We start from the raw sequence: 19,307 nt of genomic DNA, 5'->3' as shown, positions 1-19,307 counted from the left end.
GACAAATTGCGTTAAATTCATGAGTCATAAGAAGCACCATTCCACCGAGCAACAATGTTTGAATACAGTAACTTTGGGGTGCACATACCTTGAACATTGATTGAAAACCAATGTTTTCTGTTCCTGTATTCCTCATATACAGCACTGCCAGGCGACTGATAGGAATATGACATGTATTTATACTAAAGTAATACAAAAATGACTACAAAAGATTTAGAAGTGAGATTTAGAATCTCGAAACTCACTTCTAAATCTTTTGTAGTCATTTTTGTATTACTTTAGTATAAATACATGTTAATTTGGATTCATATGTTGTTTTTTTTGGACTTTATGTGAACGAATAGACACACATTTGCCCGTTTTCCCATTGGAAATAGTGATATTTTGAAATATCACTGTCCTGGTCACAAAAGCAAAGTTTGTGGGGAATAATAGCCATTTTCTATACTTTTGAGGCATAAGCAATTAGGAAATAACACTTACTACCCAGGAACAAAAATTGTGTTACATAGTGTTATGCATCCATAAGGAGTATTAAAGTTTAGGCCCAGCTCTAGTTCGTTCCAGAGGTCCTGATGAGGTCGTCCAAGACTAAGCTGTAAACACTCAAACTTCAATAAAATAAAAAATAAAAAAATCCTAAAATAGCACAAAAAAGTTCTTGACACAGTTGCAAAAAAACCCTGACCTTTTCAATACAATTTCAGAAAATTGTCAGAAACACCATAAAAACTGTGTTGTAAAGGCATTTTTTGCCAAATGTCCTTAATTGCTGTAAAAACTTATGTATAATGTGGAACTGGTGTATAAATCATCCCCCCATTTTGAGACAACAATTTCAGGAAAAAGCCTATAGGTCACACCGGTGTCTAAGTCATTCCTCCCTTTTTAGGACCCAGTAAAAATACCTAGGAAACTTATCCAAAGGTTTTTACAGTACATTAAGCGAGCCTAAGCCCATCTTAAGTGGCATAATTTGAACCCAAGATAATATTGATTCCCAGAACCATATAGTTTCCTGATCATAGTGCTCTATTCAAAATTTCAAGCTTTAATCATTGATTAATTTAACTGAATAATGCAGGACTTTCGTGTTTTATAATTCAACTATTTCACTTTGACTTTTAGTTTGTCATTAGTAGGGCTGACATCAATATTTCCTATGAGGCACCTAATAGTCATGCTATTAATCAAATGACCATAACATCACAGAAGTGATCATTATTATTTTGTCATTTAGCAGACATTTTTATTTAAAGCTGCTTACAGAACTATGCATCACAACACTTCCAATAGGACCTTGGTTTTACATCTCACCCGTAGGACGGAGCACAACGAGGTTAAGTGACTTGCTCAGGTTCACCCACAGTGAGTCAGTGGCTGATCTGGGGATTGAACCAGGAACCTCCTGGTATCAAGTCCTTTTCTTTAACCACTGGACTACATTTTAATAAACTTTTTAGTTGTTTCCTGTACTCAAAAGTTCCATTTTTTTTTGTAGCTGGACTGGGGTGTTTGCTTCAACCTGTATAGCTTCGAACTTTCTTATTCTTACTTCGATTAGCTGCACAGAAATTGGATGTTTGTTGGGTTGGTTTTTCTTGTGTACAGTTTCATAGTAACTGAAGACATTGTATTCTGGGAGATTAGTTGTTTGTGGAAGTTTTAGGGGAGGCTGGAGGGGAGGCACAAGTGTTCCCAGGCACAAGTGTTTGATGGGGATAAAGCACCGCTGTTAGACACCTCCATTACACCTGGGCATACATTTGGTCCTACAGTGGATGAGATTCTGTAGCGCTTTTAGTGTGCACAGGGAGTCCACAAAGGAACTAGTGTGCTTGCTTCCCAAGTTACATACAGTGCACAAGCCAATGGCAAACTGGTGCCCAAAACCCCAGAAGCCTAAGAGACTGGCACAGCCGGCTGCAACTGCAGCCCGAGGGGTTTTTCATAACTGACCTGTGGCTGCTATCCATGGCAACTTTAGCAAGTTCTGCCACCTGGCAGAGAGGCAAAATCCTCAGGCTAAGCCACAAGCAAAGCAGTAGTCCTAGGGGCTTGCTCTCACAAGCCCAGGGCCTTTTTTCAGGGAGCCACCTGGAGTATTGGCATCAATACACCACGGACATGTGGGTACTTGCTTCTGTAGAGACCAACTACTCTCTGCAATTTCAATACTGTCCCCCTCCCTTTCGGGGCATGACTACAAAGTTAGTCACAGACCCACGAGACAATGTACTGTCTCTGGAGGTGACAGCTCTGCTACAAAAGCGGACTATTTGCACGGTACACCCTCTCAACTTGATGGAACGCTTCTACTCTAGGGACTTCCTGGTGCCCAAGCGGGATGGTGGCCTCAGACTAATCCTCAACCTCAGACAGGTCAACCTGTATCTGAGTCGATAGAGGTTCAAGATGTTTACCATGCAACAACTGTTGTAGTCAATCAGGCTGGGAGAAATGGTTCACCATAGTGGACCTCAAGGATACGTATTTTCACATCCCCATAGCACCAGGGCACAGGATGTACCTGTGATTCGCTTTCCAAGGACAAGCTTATGAGTTCTGTATACTGCCATTTGGTCTCTCTCTAGCTCCCGTGCTTTTTCAAAGTGCATGGAAGCTATTCTGACCCCACTGAGACTCAAAGGCATCTCCATATAAATATGTTGCAACCACAGTGGTGGCTTATATAAACCATCAGGGTGACCTCAAGTCTCCCAGTCTCCATCGCATAGCCTGCAGAATGGCAGAACAGTGTCCATGCATTCCTAGTATGGGTATGTCACAGGATGGCTTGTGCAGTGACGTCAGACCCGAAACAGAAACACACAGAGTGGTAAGTGAATGGTGAATGGTGAATGGTGAATAGCACTGTTGATAATCTCATCTAATCTCTTTACAGGACAGACCATAGGTTGTTTACTCTAATCTCAAATGGACTGTAACAAAATATACAAACAGTCTAACCTAAATTCTGAAGTAAAACTACATAAAATCAAATGTTTTGGCTTATGGTTTTGTAATACACTAGTTTCTTCTAGTTCCATCTCAAACAAGCTATGAAATGGACACAGGTGTATGCTGTAAAATACAAGACGTTCCACACTTCTGGATGGCTGTGGAAGGTGAAAGAGGGAGCTGAAGAACTTTAAAGTTTGGATGACCCTGTGAGCAAAAACAATGACATGAATAAATGAATAAGATACAGGGTGATCAGTGATGAAATTTGTTATTTTGTGGGTCTCCTGTGCAAAAGATATGCTTCACTGAATTGAAGAATGCCATCTGTCAAGAGGTGCTTTCATTGTTTTTTGGATGGTGGAATTTATACAAGTATGCATAAACCCATGCTGGAATCCAGGTATTACTTTTACATGACAATCCTAGTCCTCGCTTTATAAATCTTATCTTTTAGGTTGGTATGGTTGTTTTGTTTTCATGAAAACTACCTTGCTTCAGTGTTCAGTTTTTCATGGTTAGTGTCACTTATGATCCAAGGGTTAGCACGAACCTTCACTGATATCATAGAATTTGAGAGATCCATTCAGCCCTCTGATTTAGTGTAATCTGTGAGTGCATCACATTACAATACAAATAAGACTCCCATTGTAAAGAAGTTTCATCCATTCCTGGTTTTACTAGGATTATAATAAGATATACTCCATCTTGTTACCTATACACTGGGGCTAATCAGGCTCATAATAAAACATTGAATGGGTGAAACTACTGTGCGATAGGAGTCTTATTTCCATCCCTGATACAAGTAATATTCAGGTTCAAATGTTAGCTGTAACATCTTATAAGTAACTTGAACTATGCAACTGTTTAAGACCTGAAAACAATTAAAAATGTATAATTCAGCAAATAATCAGTACAATTATGGGTCTAGTTAAGTAATTGATAGCTCAGTTGGAACCAAACCAGAAGACACAAGGGTCCGCAGGACCAGGGTTGGGTACTACTGGTTTAGAGGGTCAAAGCACTCCAGAACAATGAACTGATGCAATTTTATTTTACAGAATCAGCTTCTCTCCTCCGGTTTCAGTCAATCAATTTATTACAATAAACAATGATGAATATAGAAAGTTCACATATAGTTTGCAGATGAATACAGGAAGTTCACATATAGTTTACAGAGGAATACAAAGAGTTCACATACAGTTTACAGAGGAATACGCAAAGTTCACATGTAGTTTACAAACTCCCCTGAATTATGCAGAATGAAACATAGGGGTCATTCGACTCCAGGTTTAACAGGTAAAATCATACAACTAGAACCTTGTGTTTTTCGCAAATACAAAATAGCACGAAAGAAAATGAAATGCAGGGCAGTGTAATATATATATATATATATATATATATATATATATATATATATATATATATATATATACACAGATATATTTATAGAGGGCATGGGCAGTATATACTATAAACAGGCAGTTAATTAAATAGAGTGGGATACTGTACATTACCATTACTGCTGCTAATGAGAAATTATGAAGTTATGGCAACTAAATTACTTTTCTTTGTGAGGTCTGTTTAGGTCACAATGTTATTTAAAAAAAAAAAAAAGCAGAAAATGTTTAATAAAAATGATGTATGTTGCTAAAACATGACGTTTACTATACTATTATTGATATACATATATTTTTGTTGTTTTTATTAAAGTGTATCTGTAATAAAACAAAATTTGTAAAAAAAATAAAAAGAATGCCATGGGGCTATAGATGTAATTACTTCAAGATCTGTGTGGGGGTTTAATTGGTTCAATTAAAAATTTAGAACAGGGTTGGATCAGAGACTAGCAGTGAAAGGTTCAACCTTGGACACCCCTGACATAAATGATGATGAAAGTTCTCACCAGGACAGCCTAGTCATAGATTTAAATAATAAAGTATAAATAGAACATTGTTACAGCTCTGTTATTGATGAGAGTGTAATTTCAGCTATCATCTGCAAACGAAAGATAAGCACATACACACCCAAACACATTGCAATAAATCTGATAGCAATGTCTGACCCAGGAGTGACTTCCTAGAATCATCAGCAGAGTCAGAGACTAAAGAGAAGCATTAAGAGAACAAGTTCAGTGATTAAGAGACTTCCTTCAACAGTCCAAGCCTTTACAAGGTCAGTATCCATATTTTACTCTACATTGGGACCACCATGCAGACATAAACTAATTAACCTCACCCTCATTCTACTCTAACACTGTGAAGTCATTATTTCCGTACTGTAATACAATGTTGCCAGGTTCCTTTTAGGGCTGTAGTCCAGAAAATAAAACCACAATATTATTTTTCTATTATTGCAGTCCCAAAATACTCCTTGGACAAGGCTGTTGCAGGCACACAGGTTCCATCATTTAAAACTTTTAGACATTTTTATTTATTTTTTTTGCAAACCCCCCCCCCCACATCAAGCCCCCCCCACCTAAGACCCCCCCCCCCCCCCCCCCCCCCCACCCCCCAAACACAAAGTCCCCTCCCCCCCCCCCCCCCCCCCCCCCCCCACACACACTTAAGTCCCTTTCTGTTCTCTTCATTTAAACAGTTGATAAATAATTATTATATAATATCTTGTCCGTACCATCATCCCAAAGGATCAGATTTCAGCCGTGATTGCATGTTTCTTAACTTAATATATGTGATGTATTCACTCAGAGTCCAGGGTAAATACTAAACTTGCATATTAAACTTGAACACAGGCAACATGCAGACAGCCATTTTAAGTTATCCTGCTGTTTACTGTTTGGGGGACCATCTAACAATTACAAATCACTTAGAGGCCGTCTAGATTTTACAAACGGTATTGGAGCAGTATAATACTTTGATGCTAAGTATACCACATTGCCCCATTTTTAAGCTTGAAAATACAACTGACACTTAATACACATTTGTTTTGGACAACATGCCTCCTAAAAGAAGTAGCACATAAAAAAACACTTCGATGCTGAAAAGAAGAGCAAAACTTAGAAAACAAACTGCAAGAACTGTATAAGTCTGTGTAAGTCTTGTTTATTATCAAATCACAGGTTTAAGCGGTCTGGTGCCCTCTGTACATGTTCTGACTTTCACAGTGCTTCAAACACAGCTGATGAAGAGTTCTCATCTGTGTGTACCTCAGAATTCTATAGTGGAAGGCTTGCAACAGGGAGTTCTACTGGTGCACTGTCCTGAGACACAACAACTGGTGTAGCCTGGGATCCCTCACTTCTGAACGGTATGTGGGATATAAACAGCATCTGCAGTCACATCTGATGCTCTCGGTCTGACATGGTCAGCATGGCGTCTTATTGTGCGTCCATCTGTCAATTTGATGACAAATGAAGGGCCATACTTCTCCTTGACTGTGACTTTAAACCAGCGTGGACCAGTCCCAAAGTATGGCTATGTTCCCAATGTCAAAAATCTTGTCCTTTGTGTGTGCATCATGACATGATTTTCGCTTTGCTTGATTATGATGGATTTTTTGTGTTTCATCAGAGGTCCAGGTGAGTTTTCAACTTCCTTCCTGTTAGGAGCTCCACAGGTGACTTCCCTGTTGTTGAATGTGGTGTTACATGATATCTAAAGAGAAACCTGGAGACTGTTGAGTCCACACTTCCTCTGCACGGTTTTCACATGCTATCCTTGAAATTCGTCCCTGCCTGGTCTGCAAGGCCATTTGATCCCGGATGGTGAAGAGCAGAAGTTAGGTGATTGATTCAAACCATTGAACCATTGTCTGACACTAAAGTGGTCGGTAATCAGTGTGTGAAAAACGCTATCCTCAGTTTACTGATGGTTGCATCGGAAGTTGTTGATGACATAGGAAACACCATCCACTTAGAGTATGAATCAATTAGTATTAGAAAAATCTTATTCATGAATGGTCCAGCATAGTCAATATCTACGCGTTCCCATGGTCGGTTTGGATATTCCCAAGGGTGCATAGGTGTGGCAGGAAGCAGCTTAGCATTTGTTTGGCAGAAATCACATCCATGAACCATACTCTCAATGTCCCTGTCTAAGTATGGCCACCATACATAACTTTGGGAGAATGTTTTCATTCTCCCTATGCCAGGGTGTGACTGGTGCAGCATCTGTAAAACACATGTTCTACCTTGTGGAGGTACAACAACTTTACATCCCCATGTACCACCATCATGAACACTCAGTTCTAGCTTGCTTACAAAGTATGGTTGAATATCTGGTTCAATAGTGTGTGGTCATCCATTTGTGACAAATTGACATACTCGTGATAACACTGGATCACAGTCTGTCCACAGTTTAATTTCTTCTACAGTGACTGGTTAGGCATCCAGGAGTTCCATGAGTAGCACTGAGTCCATGGGGGTGGGCACGATAGAGGGTTTCTCTTATAGTGGCAAGTGACTCATGGCATCAGCATGATTCATTTCTGTGCCTGGCTTGTACGTAAAGGAGTAATCACAAGCAGAGAGGGTAAGCGCCCACCTCTGAATTCTTGAAGAAGCCCATGTTGGCACGCCTTTGGTTTCACCAAACATAGTCTGCAATGGTTTGTGATCACTTGTGATCTCAAAATGTCTGCCAAACAGGTAGGAGTGAAATTTCTTCACCCCAAAAACTATGGCTTGACCCTCCTTCTCGAGCTGAGAGTAATTCTTTTCAGCTAGAGCTAAGGTACGTGACACAAATGCTACTGGTCTCTTCAAACTCTCTGGCATCCTGTGGGACAGTACAGCACCAATCCTTTTGTTTAGGTCCCCAACGGCATCTGTAGTTGTTTGTCAAAAGAATGTGCAGAGGTGCTAAAACTGAAGACAGGTAAGGTAGGAAGCATCCATGGTAGTTTAGAAGCCCCAAATATGACTTTATATGACGTCACAAGTAGCTGGGGCTTCCATGCTGACCTTCTCCTCTACAGGGTGTAAGCCTTTTGCATCAATACGGTAGCCTAAGTAAGCAACTTCTTTGGCTTGGAAAACACACTTATCTTCTCTTACACGAATGCCTGCGTTTGCTAACCGTGCCAACACCACATCCAAATTGCTCAACTGCTCTTCCTCTGAGGGTTGCATAGAGGTCTTCAATATATGGGACGGGGTATGTATCTAGCTTTGCTAACCGATTTATTGTCATCTTGTAGTCTCTACATATGAGTATTTCACCATTACTCTTCAATACTGTGACAATTGGTGCTGCCCAGTCGGAAAACTCAACAGGTTCTATTATTCCTTCCTACTGTAACCAGCTCAGTTCTGCTTCAAAGTTCGCTTTCATCGCATATGGGACTGAGCAGGGCTTGAAGAATTTTGGCTGAGCTGTAGGGTCCACGTACATTTTTTAATCATTACCTAACAGTTATTTTTGGGGTTCTATAAGTCTATATTAACTGTAATGTAGCAATCAATGTCATTTATTTATTTTGTACTGAAAAGTTTTTAACATTTCCGTATGTTTATTTTTTATTTTTTTTCTTGACCCGCACATTTCTTTAATAGGCTTTATGTTACTGCCTAGGCTATGGGAAATGTCTAATCCTCCAGGAATGAGTTTAGCTTTTCCATGGTGGTGCGCTCAAACAAATTAGTTGACAAACCTCAGATCAAATGTCAGAGTACTACTACAATAAAGAAGCATAGTAATGGTAAGTAAACAAAACTCCCAGAGGCTGAGCCTGATGACTGAAGGCCATGCAAAGCTGCAGCTCAGTCCTGCACACAACCGCTAATAAAATGCTGCTGGCCGGACATGCCATTGGGCCTGGCATGCTAATTGAAAACAGCAGTGCCTTTGTGCCTGGATTTTCTCTCTCTGTGAGTCCAATTACATTGGTTATAGTAACAGTTTAAAAAATAGCATAGTTAGGTATGCAATAAAGTTGTTCTTTATACCCAATTTCGTATTTAATATAGAGTCTTGGTACATTACTTTGATTAGCTATATAGCAGTAAAATATAACACCTGGGGCAAAGAAAGAAAATTAATATTGACCTACTTGCCAGAATCACATTTATTTTAATAGCCTGATTACTTTGTGCTCTTGTTTGAAGATAGGAACATTATGCCAATATTTGCACCTTTATGGCAGTTTTCCAGGTAAAAAAAAAATGGAACAGAAGTTTATTACTTTCTAACCTAAAATACTGATAACAAAAGGTGTAAAGCTAGTCCTTAAAATGTGACTGTTTTTTCAAAAGGTCTGCCTCATACCCAGCAATGCAATTAGCCTATGTATTTTAGGTAAAGGGTTTACATGTACACATCCATTACCCATCACAGATGTTGTACCATTAGCAATTATTACTTTTTAAACAGCTTATTATGTCAGAACTGTTATCTTTTGGCATTTGAATGTCTGCTGCATCCAGGCACTGGTTTATTTTTATATTCAAAATAAGGTGTCCTTGCTTACATAGATGTGAAGACAATGTTGAAAGACAGGAGATGAAAAAGGTTGTATCTCAATGTAACCAATTGTATTATGGGAAACAGAGCACCACCCACTATATATGTTACAAGAGCACTTGTGGTCTAAACACTGTGCAGCTGATTGCTAATACCCTCTACTCTTGCTTACCCAAGATATACATGATGTCAGAGGTACTGGTGATCAAGGAATAGGGTCAAAGCACATTTGTATGGCTTCAACTGTAGATGTCCGTACTGACTCAATGATCTACAATTGTTCTGTGAGGAGTATTCAAAATTATTGCAAGCCTTTAAGCTTAAAAAATGTCAACACTTTTTTAAATGGGTTGAATGTTGTTCCATCTTTAAATTAGCAGGTACATACTTATCCAATTGTATTTCAGAACAGATATCCAGTTTCAGATTTTTATTTTACTTCTGCTAACCTTTAATCTAAAGTTGTTCCCTACCAAATGTATGCATTTTTAGTCTATATGAAAATGTTTTTTATTTTAAACCCCCCTATTAGGTTTCGGGTCTATTTGAACTGACACTAGTTTTCAATCAGCTTAAATGCTATTTTTATTTTCATTTTCTGTATAATATTTTATGACTTTTCCTAAGTTGGGATCATTAACTTATACACAAAAAACAGAACCTTTCAGATGTTTATTTTTTTATAACAGGTCATGTATACAAATAAAATGTTTCGTGTCACTGTGACCCATGGCATTTATCTATGTGGATTTGTGTGCAGGAATAAAACAAACTTCTTTTCATTCGTTATTTTATGATTATTATATTTATATTATTATTTGTGGGAATGGCTGCACCTGTCTGGAGATATTTATCAACAAAAAAACAAACAATATACATCTACAAGGCAGAGCCTAATTTTCTCTGTCAGTATTGCAACAGCATCTCACTGGTAAAGAAAAAAAAAAGAGGAGCTCCCAGGTTGGCAGTCAAAGAAGTTTTATCACAGCTCCTGGACTAAAAGAGCATAACAGAGTAAAACCTTTGTAAATAAAAACATTTAATCAATTTAAGGCTGTTTAAATAAGTTTGAAATTGCATCGGGTCAATATGACCCAAAACATAACAGATGTACCTAAATTCTGAACACAATAGGAGGGTTAAAGCATTTATTTATTTATTTATTTGGAGTTAGATGTAAGTTTATTGTGATTGTCAAGCTTTTCTTGTATAGAGTCTGCTTTTCTTTTAGCTTCTTATTCCATTCCCCCTGTGAGGGAGCACCCTCACTTGGGCATGACTGTTTGCAATGAGTCGTGTTGTTGTATTATTTTATATATAACCTTTTCTTCTGAGGTGGTGTTTTTATTGTTGCAATATGAAGCTGTGCTAGTTTAAATCTGTGTGCAGCTTAGCCACAGTGTTTTATATTAATAACAGTATATTGCATAATAACAGTAATTAAAACCCTAAATATTTAACATTGAGAAAGTAAACGAAACCCTTGCATGTTTGTAAGTATTATTATTATGCATTATTAAAAATATGGTGTGCACAAGTGCACAGTATAAAAAAGAAACAAATAACTTCAATAAGGTTTTATATGACATATTTTATATATGTAACTATTTAAAGATATATATTTTTGTTGTAAAAAGAAACAGTACTAAATTGTTTAATTAAGGCTGTTAAAATTTGGGCGTGGCTAGCTCTTTACAAGGTGGCCTGTCGGTGTGGGTGAGGAGATCAATTGAGAGGACTGCCCAGTATGTGAATCAGTGATTAATATTACTTGAAAGAAAATAAATGCTTGTACCTGAAAAAACAAAAGAAGGAGCTCCGATTGTCTCTGTGATCCTGACGTACAAGGTGGACATCACCTGTGATTAGCTACTGAAAGTTCTGGCAGTTTAAAAAGCTGGATTGTGAGGCTCATAGTAATGGAGTTCACTAAGAGCCAACATTGCAGATTTCAGGGAACGTGACCTGCTTGGGACTATTTTCTCTCCTGCAAAACCTCAGCAAGAGCGTCTGATAAATAAATACAGCTGAGCATCATCCATGCAGTTCACAGATTCTTTCTGGTCCTTTATGGAACTACAGCACACAGAGTCCATACCTTATTTTAAAGTATTTCTCTTTTTTTTTAAAGCAAGAACAACAATATTTAATTGTGACAGGATAAAACTTTTAATCTTTAGTTATCTGACAGGTTCTTAGACTACAGCCTGTCTGAAATAACATTTATGCTAAAATGAAGGGAAAATAATATTTTTTCACAATGTTTTTTTTTTTTTTTTTTTTTTTTTTTTACGCATGTTGAGGTGAAGTGGCATCGTTGTCAATGGGTGGTCAACAGCAAGAATAGCGGACTCAGAGGCAACAACTGCAGTTCAGCGCTCTCACTGTACTTTTATTCTCAAATGAAACAAACACGGAAATAAATAAAAGGTTTAAACAAAACTCTTTTTACACAAAACACAACTCCTCAAAATAAATAAAACAAAAGCTCCACCAAGGACCAACACAGGCTTCTCACAGAGGCACACAGACCATCGTATCTTGTTTCAGACCTGTTTAAATACCTGCTTGCTTAATCACAGGCAGGTGAGTCTCATTAGAAAACTCCTTGTTAGGGATCCCCGAGTGGCTCATCCATTTAAAAACGCTGCCACTGGGAGAGCAGGATGAGTCCTGGATAGACGGCACCAGTTCGCATCTGGGTTGTGCAAAGAGGCCGAACTTTTCTGGGGACTCTGAAGGAGGCATCACATTGGCTCTGACACTCCCGGGGTGGGGGGTGGGGAATCGGCAGAGACGCATTCTTCTCATCGTGCAGCAGCGAGCCCTACTGGCCAGACACTGAGCATATTCAGAGTGGATAAAAAGCAGGGCTGATCTCTGTTCTCCAGGATTGGTAGCCCGCCCACCTCTGCTCTGGATTGCTCAGCGTAAAAGCGATTCTTTCGGCTTGTGAGATCGGAGGACGCTCATATGCCCTCAGAACATCTGTGCTGTGTGGGGACCCGCTGCGGTGAGGAGGAAAAACATAATTCCGAATTGGGGGAAAATAAATCAAATAATTGGTCACTCAATTTATTTAAAAAAAAATAATAATAAAAAAGCATCCTTGTTTTCTGTCACTAGGGTTACAGGCCTTCTGGGAAATGTAGTCCTGGCTTCCCTTATTTAAACTTTGGGACTAATTTTTCCTTCATCCTCCCCCTGCACTGTCACACATCGCGCCCCACTTGTGTGCAGCACAGGTGGCCATTAAAACACAAGCATTTTCCATATAGTCCAACATTGCCAATTTTTCCGCTCTCTGCAAATGGGTTTGAGGGAGGATTGGTCCACATTCCAGCACCTTCACAAACAGGCCAGGGACCAGGGGGGGACCGGCGGGACTGGACGGGATGACTGAAGCGCAGGCCAGTGGCTGCAGCTGCATGCAGAGGTGTAACACCTGGAGCAGGCGCAGTGATGTCTGATTCACCAGGAGAAGTGAAGTATGAGACAGGGGGAGCAGTTTGTGATGTTTGGTGACAGCACAGTGACGTTTGAGGCTTAAAGGAAACAAAGTGGGAAACAGTTGGAGCAACTGTGACTGTTGATTCAGTGACCTGGGAATCAGGCCTGCAAAACGAAGTCCAGACATAGTGTCAGGGTGTCTAGGAGCAAGTGCATCTCATTAGAAAACTCATTGTTTTCTATCACTAAGAGCCTGGGATATGTATTCCTGACTTCCCCATATAAACTTTGGTGTTTTTTCTTTATCCTTGTGACAGAAATAGAATGATTCTTGGTAATAGATCTCCCTCCCGACCTCTGAGGGCTCTGTATAAGTCCCTGGACTGGATGGCCAGACAATTCATTCCCAGGGTTAGGCGGAAGTCGGTCATCTACAAAAGGGGCTAAAACATCGTTCCAGAGCTGTCGCTAAGAGCCAACATAAAACCCAGAACAGCACTACACTATTGTCATGCATTAAACTGCATCACCCACCACAAGCACTACAGCACGCACCCAGGGCTGGTGACCGTGCTTGCACATTGTGGGAGAAAATACCTGTGTTTATTGTTTGGGACTGCAAACCTGTTATTATTTACCCCGTGCCCTACACATTGCTGTGTATTGACAGGGATCATTGTTTGGTCACCAGACCTGGATTATAAAATAAAGAAGCACTTTTTTAAACCGGATTGCAATCTCTGTCTGTTTTATTCCTGCACTGCATCACCTCTGCATCTGTACACAATCAACCACTTTGCCACACACCCATACCATTGTTGTTGTCATTCTCTTGAGCATTGCATCACCTCTACACCTCCGCACTGCAACCACTTTGCCACAATCCTCCACCCTACTGTTTCACAATGCTCACAATATCAGCACGTTATTTTATTGACAGGATGCAGAATTGTTCTAGCCTTGATATCTTTTGAAGATTGTACTCAGCTACAATTTATTATGCCATGTCATGAAGATAAAAAAAAATGTTTCATGCTTCCAGCAAAGGAAATATTCAAGTTCAGTGTACATTTTATTAAACTTATTAATATTAAACTCTCAACTTATTTTTTGTAATGTACAACCCACTTTAATTTCTTATAGGTTTATTTTGGCATTACACTTTTTGTTCCTGACAATGGCATTTTGTATAGAAAATTGCAGTTCAGGTTTTTTTTTCCACAAATGCCTTGCACGTACAAGCAAATGCAGTAAGCGATAGGGCAAAATGGTGATTCTTTCCAGAACTTGTTGTTTTATTACCCTAGCAACCCTCAAACATCTTCAGATGAACATGGTTTTAAAAGGAACTGCAGAGCACATAAATCTTTGCCATGCAAAATACAAGGATATGAGCCAGAATAATAAAAAAAAATGGATCACTCATCTAGCTTTCACATATGACCTTAATTATATCTGTACCTGGTGCACTATAGCCATATTTTATTCAAGAATTTTTGTTAAATGGTAATCAATTTAGAGCCTCTAACTGTTCTCTGTGCAGTTGGTCCTTGTGACAGAGACAGAATGATTCTTGGTGATAAATCTCCTTCCCGACCTGTGAGGGCGCTGTGTAAAGGGAACGGTGCCCTGGACTGTCTGGCCAGACAATTCATTCCCAGGGTTAGGCGGAAGTCAGTCATCTAGAAAGGGGAAGGGGCTACTGTGCAGTAAATCATCAACCTGGAAGGGAATTGATGTGGTAGCCTTGGATTGGAGGAGTGGTTGCACTAGTTAACCAAGGGGTCATGATTGACGGTACAAAAGGGGATGTATCAAAGTGATTGTATGGTTAAAAGATTAAAACCAATACACGCCGCTGTATTGCCTGTTCTCATTGTTTTATTTACTGTCTTCAGACCATTGGAATACAAATAAAATATCATTGCACCTGGATTATCGTTGTCTCTCAGTTTATTGATCACTGTTGCATTCCTGCACCCTGTAAGCACTTTAACCTATAGGCCATGGCTACCAGTAATTACCAGACAAAATACGTTATGCCTAATTTCATTCTAGCTATAGGGTTACACTCTGTCTTTGGCTGCCAAGAGTTTTGCCTAGTACAAGTTTTGTTATAATGAAAGTGATTTAACACAATTCAGTGGAGGTAAAACTGTAGAAGCTTAATATCAAAGTCAAGTTTACTTCAGAGAATCCAATAAATAGGTTTGTATGTACAGTGCTCCCTCACTGTAACACAGGTCTCGGGGGGGGGGGATATGCGCGTTATAACCGAAGAGTGTTATAAACAGGGGTCTGGAGTGGAGGGCACCGCGGGACACATAACAACACACATCTGACTTAAATACTAGTGAAGCAAAAATGTAACTATCTGTGAACTAACCATGCATAAAGCACCATGTAATCAACGCTACATTTTTAACAAAAAGAAGGAAAAAAATAGGTAATATTCCCACTTGTGGATTATTTTAATTAGCAGTTTTTAACCCTTTCCAGTCCGATGTTGGACCCTGTCTGACATTTTCAAAAAGATGTCAAGCACAGGTGTCTAGTCATTTACTCTCCGGAAAAAGCCAACAAAACCTTTCAATGGTTGAGTGATACCGATAGGAACCAAGAGAAGCCAAAAAAAAGGCAGGCGTAGCTGAGCAATCCACATAGCCCCTGCACCACAGGGATAACACGGACACAAACAAAGAAGCTAGCTGCTTCCGCATCCAGCGCTCAAAGAATATCACAGACATTTGCAGAGCTTTTTAAGATTTTATAGTAATAAAATAATGACTTGGATCACATTATTGAGGAGTTTGGTGTTAAAACGAGTGATCAGGAGAGGATTTATCAGTATGCACGACTACAGTATGAAGAGGTATGTGAAAAATACAGCGAACAAGGGGTGGAGCTTGGCTGGAGATGCACTATTGAGTGTCCTTGCTATGCAGTGCCTTTTACACCTGTTTTACTCTGAAAAAAATATTTTAAACAGCTCATGTAAAATAAACCACGCATGTGGAAATAAATTGGAACTAAGGCTCCTGACAAACGTTGAATAAATCGACCGCTAAGGGTTAAACTATAAATAGCCTGGCTAAACGGCAGTCAGGAGTTCAGTTCGAAGCAACAGACAAGCAAACCAAGTGCAAGAAGGACAGCGGGTCGGATGAGGGGAAGAGGGAATGGGCTCGCCCCAGGGTCGGCTGCCGGAGCGGGACTTAAGCAAAACTAACCATGTAATAGACCTAATATTCATTTAGTTATTTAGAAGACAATTCCAGTGTTCTATCCTGCAGACACCTTTCAATTTCCAACTCAGTGGGGTTTATCTTATTATTAAAACATATTTTCAAATGAATAAACATTTATAAAATCATCTGCTTTATAAAAAAAATAATAAAATAAAATAAAATCAATGCTTATTAATATATCTGGAAACAATAAAAAACAGGCATTGTTTGTCTTCACAGTTGTAGAGATAGAGGGTGAAATTAAAATAAAGCACACACCATCTCTTTAAAGCAAAATAAGTTCTGATAAAAACTGGTCTGAAGATCAAACATTAGAAAGTGAGTAAAAACAATGTGTGTTGCGTGTAAAAAATGTTTGGGCACATGGAGGATGAATCAAAATACCAAAACATTTCTTGGACTTGATTTACTAAGCTTTTGTTTCAGTGCTAAATATAAGAATAGCTATTAATGCGATGAGTTGTTTAGTTGCAAGTTTTGGAATGTACAGTATTGACTTAGACAACCCTAAGAAGCACATAGCCCTCTAGGAACTGTCAGTTGTGAAGTTCTGAAGGAGCAATCAATAAATGGACAAAAATATTATTACTATTATTACTCATCCTGCTGTACAAAAGGCCAAACATTTATTATAACAAAACTAAAAAGAATTGTGGTATTTCTTTGAGGGGACACACACACGTATTTATCCACACTGGTGATTGGCAGCACTTCATCTGCTTTTAAGGCTGGTTCATAATACCTCAGTTGCATAAATGTCGTTCAGAGAGTTTTCTAGTCACCAGAATTTCTCAATTACCCATTTTTCAGGTTCACACAACTGTCATAGAAGTAAAACATAGAGAATGTTGCCATTTAAAACATAAGCCATAAAGTCATTAAACTAAAACAGTGACCTGGGCCTGGATTAGATCAAAACTATGGCATCGCCATATCCATTATAAGGCAAAGCTATAGCATCGCAATAAACTTTGTTTTGTTCAGGCTCAGGTGTATAAACAGAATACTCTATGTAATGGTTCCTAGTGACTGATCTGACCATCAGACTTTCCTTAAGTTGTGAGTTGACACCTTTTTTTTTTACTAAATGATTACAGTAGGCTACTGTACTTGTTAGTTATCAGGCCTTCCCTCACTTGGGATGAAAAACTTTTATAGAGCCTTTGTGTGTCCACTAACTACACTGTTAATAAAAATTTATATAAATATGAATCTTACATTGGGTGTTTAAAGTGATGCATGGCATATCCATTGAAAACAGTCAAATTCAAAAGATTTAAGTTTGATTATCAATCAAATCCGCCACGAGAGATTGAGAGAGAGTGTCATGGGTGATGGATGGGTGACGTCACCAGACCAGGAAATAGATACACAGGTAAGTAAAGTACTGCGAGATGAGTCGCCGATGCGCTCTTTCTTTATTAAACAAAATAAAGACTTTAAATAAAAAACAAAATGTCACGAGGGCGAAACAAACAACCACATGGCAAACAAAAATAATTACCATGCTGGTGCACATCCAAACACGTGTAGCGATTGTCCTTGTTTTTTCCTTCTCTCTATCTCCTTTCTCTGTCTTTCTCCTCTACTCACTCTCCCCTTCCCAGTGCACAGCTGCTGCTTATATCGATGTGGCTGTCCTCAAATTGGCAAACAATTAGTCAATTTGAAGACAGCCACATTCTACATGAGTATTTCTGGTAGTGAAGTTTTTTTTTTTTTTTTTTCAAAACAACAATAATAATAAAACATAATTTTTAACAAACCCAAAACAATTAAATAATAATAATAATATAACTGCTAGTTAGATTATTTTAAAACATGTGTTAGCTATGGCTTTGGAAGATGTGGGCAACCCGCACATATGTGCTATTCTGCTGCACTGTTTAGGCATGGAAGTCCAGCGTAATTTTTTTAACACTGGGCCCTGCTCCCACTTATGATGACAACATGCACAACAACCTGGTGAGTCTGTGACTCAGTATATATCTACCCTGAGGGAGTTAGCAGTTTCCTGTACATTTGCAGCACTGCATGATGAAATGATTAGAGACCAGATCGCTGAGAAGACATCTAGTCCACAAGTGAACCTGATGATTTAACACTGAATAAAACACTTCAGATAGCCAGCAAAGTAAAAGCAGCTCTTAGAGCAGCTCACAGAAGTGTTCTCATTAGCTACAGACCCTGCTGTATAGAAAGTTCAGCAGCTTTCCATGCATTATAGACCCCGTTGTAGGGATTGTGGTTCCACCAGGCACAAGTCCAGAGCCTCTGACTGCCCCACCCGTGGCCAACAGTATAGGAATTTAAATCACTTTGCTAGGTGGTGTCACTATGCCCCAACACAAGTGCCTGCCCAGTCCTAATTCCAGCACTCCATCATGGCACAATTTACACAGTCCTCTCAACTCCTTTGTGTTTTAAGACTTGCACAATACATTTAAATGACACATGCATACCCCTGCTCTTGGATACTGGGGCCAAGGTCTCTCTTCTTAACTTTGATACCTACAAAGAGTTCTTCCCCACTCAGCCTCGACCACCCTCTGTGATTATGGACATTGATGTGATGGGCACTCTGTAGTTGTTGGTGTGCTGCCTGCTTTCTCCCTGCTTTCACAATCTGCAACACAAAACATGGGGCCAATCTGATTATTTACTAGCCTTGGTTTCTCCCTGAATGATTACAGGGGCACAAAAATATTTCAGGTCTCCTCCTCCTGGCAGCAAAAATAGCTTTCACTCTTTGATGGGTTGGGTCTTCCTACCGAATTAATTTGTTAACCTAAAGCTGACTCCTCTGTGACCCCTGTTATACAACTGCATGTCCCTCTCCCTGTGTTCTTACATCAGAGAGGGCTGGCCATCTCAGGTAGGTAGCTGATGAATTGACACCATTTTCAAGGATCAGATATGAGCTGTCCTACTGGGATGATTTTTGTGTGGCACAGGGACATCGCACGATGATGTCAAGTGCGCTGCGAGCATGGGTGCTGAACATGGTTAAAACAGTGCTAACCTAGCGTGGTGGCCTGGCATTGACTGGGAGATTGAACTGCTGGTCCTGAACATCACCTTTGGCAGCAGGCACAGCCGGCTGTGCAGGTCTTTGAGGCTGCTGGGCCTAGGGCGCAAGTTTGCCACTGGTTTACATATTGGAGGTGGTCGCTTGGGAAGCAGGAGAATCAGCTCCTTAAAGGATTCCTGCGCACGGTGAGAGCGCTGC

Source organism: Polyodon spathula, chromosome 6 (genome assembly GCF_017654505.1).
Source record: "Polyodon spathula isolate WHYD16114869_AA chromosome 6, ASM1765450v1, whole genome shotgun sequence".
In the NCBI taxonomy this organism is placed as follows: Eukaryota; Metazoa; Chordata; class Actinopteri; order Acipenseriformes; family Polyodontidae; genus Polyodon; species Polyodon spathula.
Note: the sequence above shows the minus strand (reverse complement) of the source record.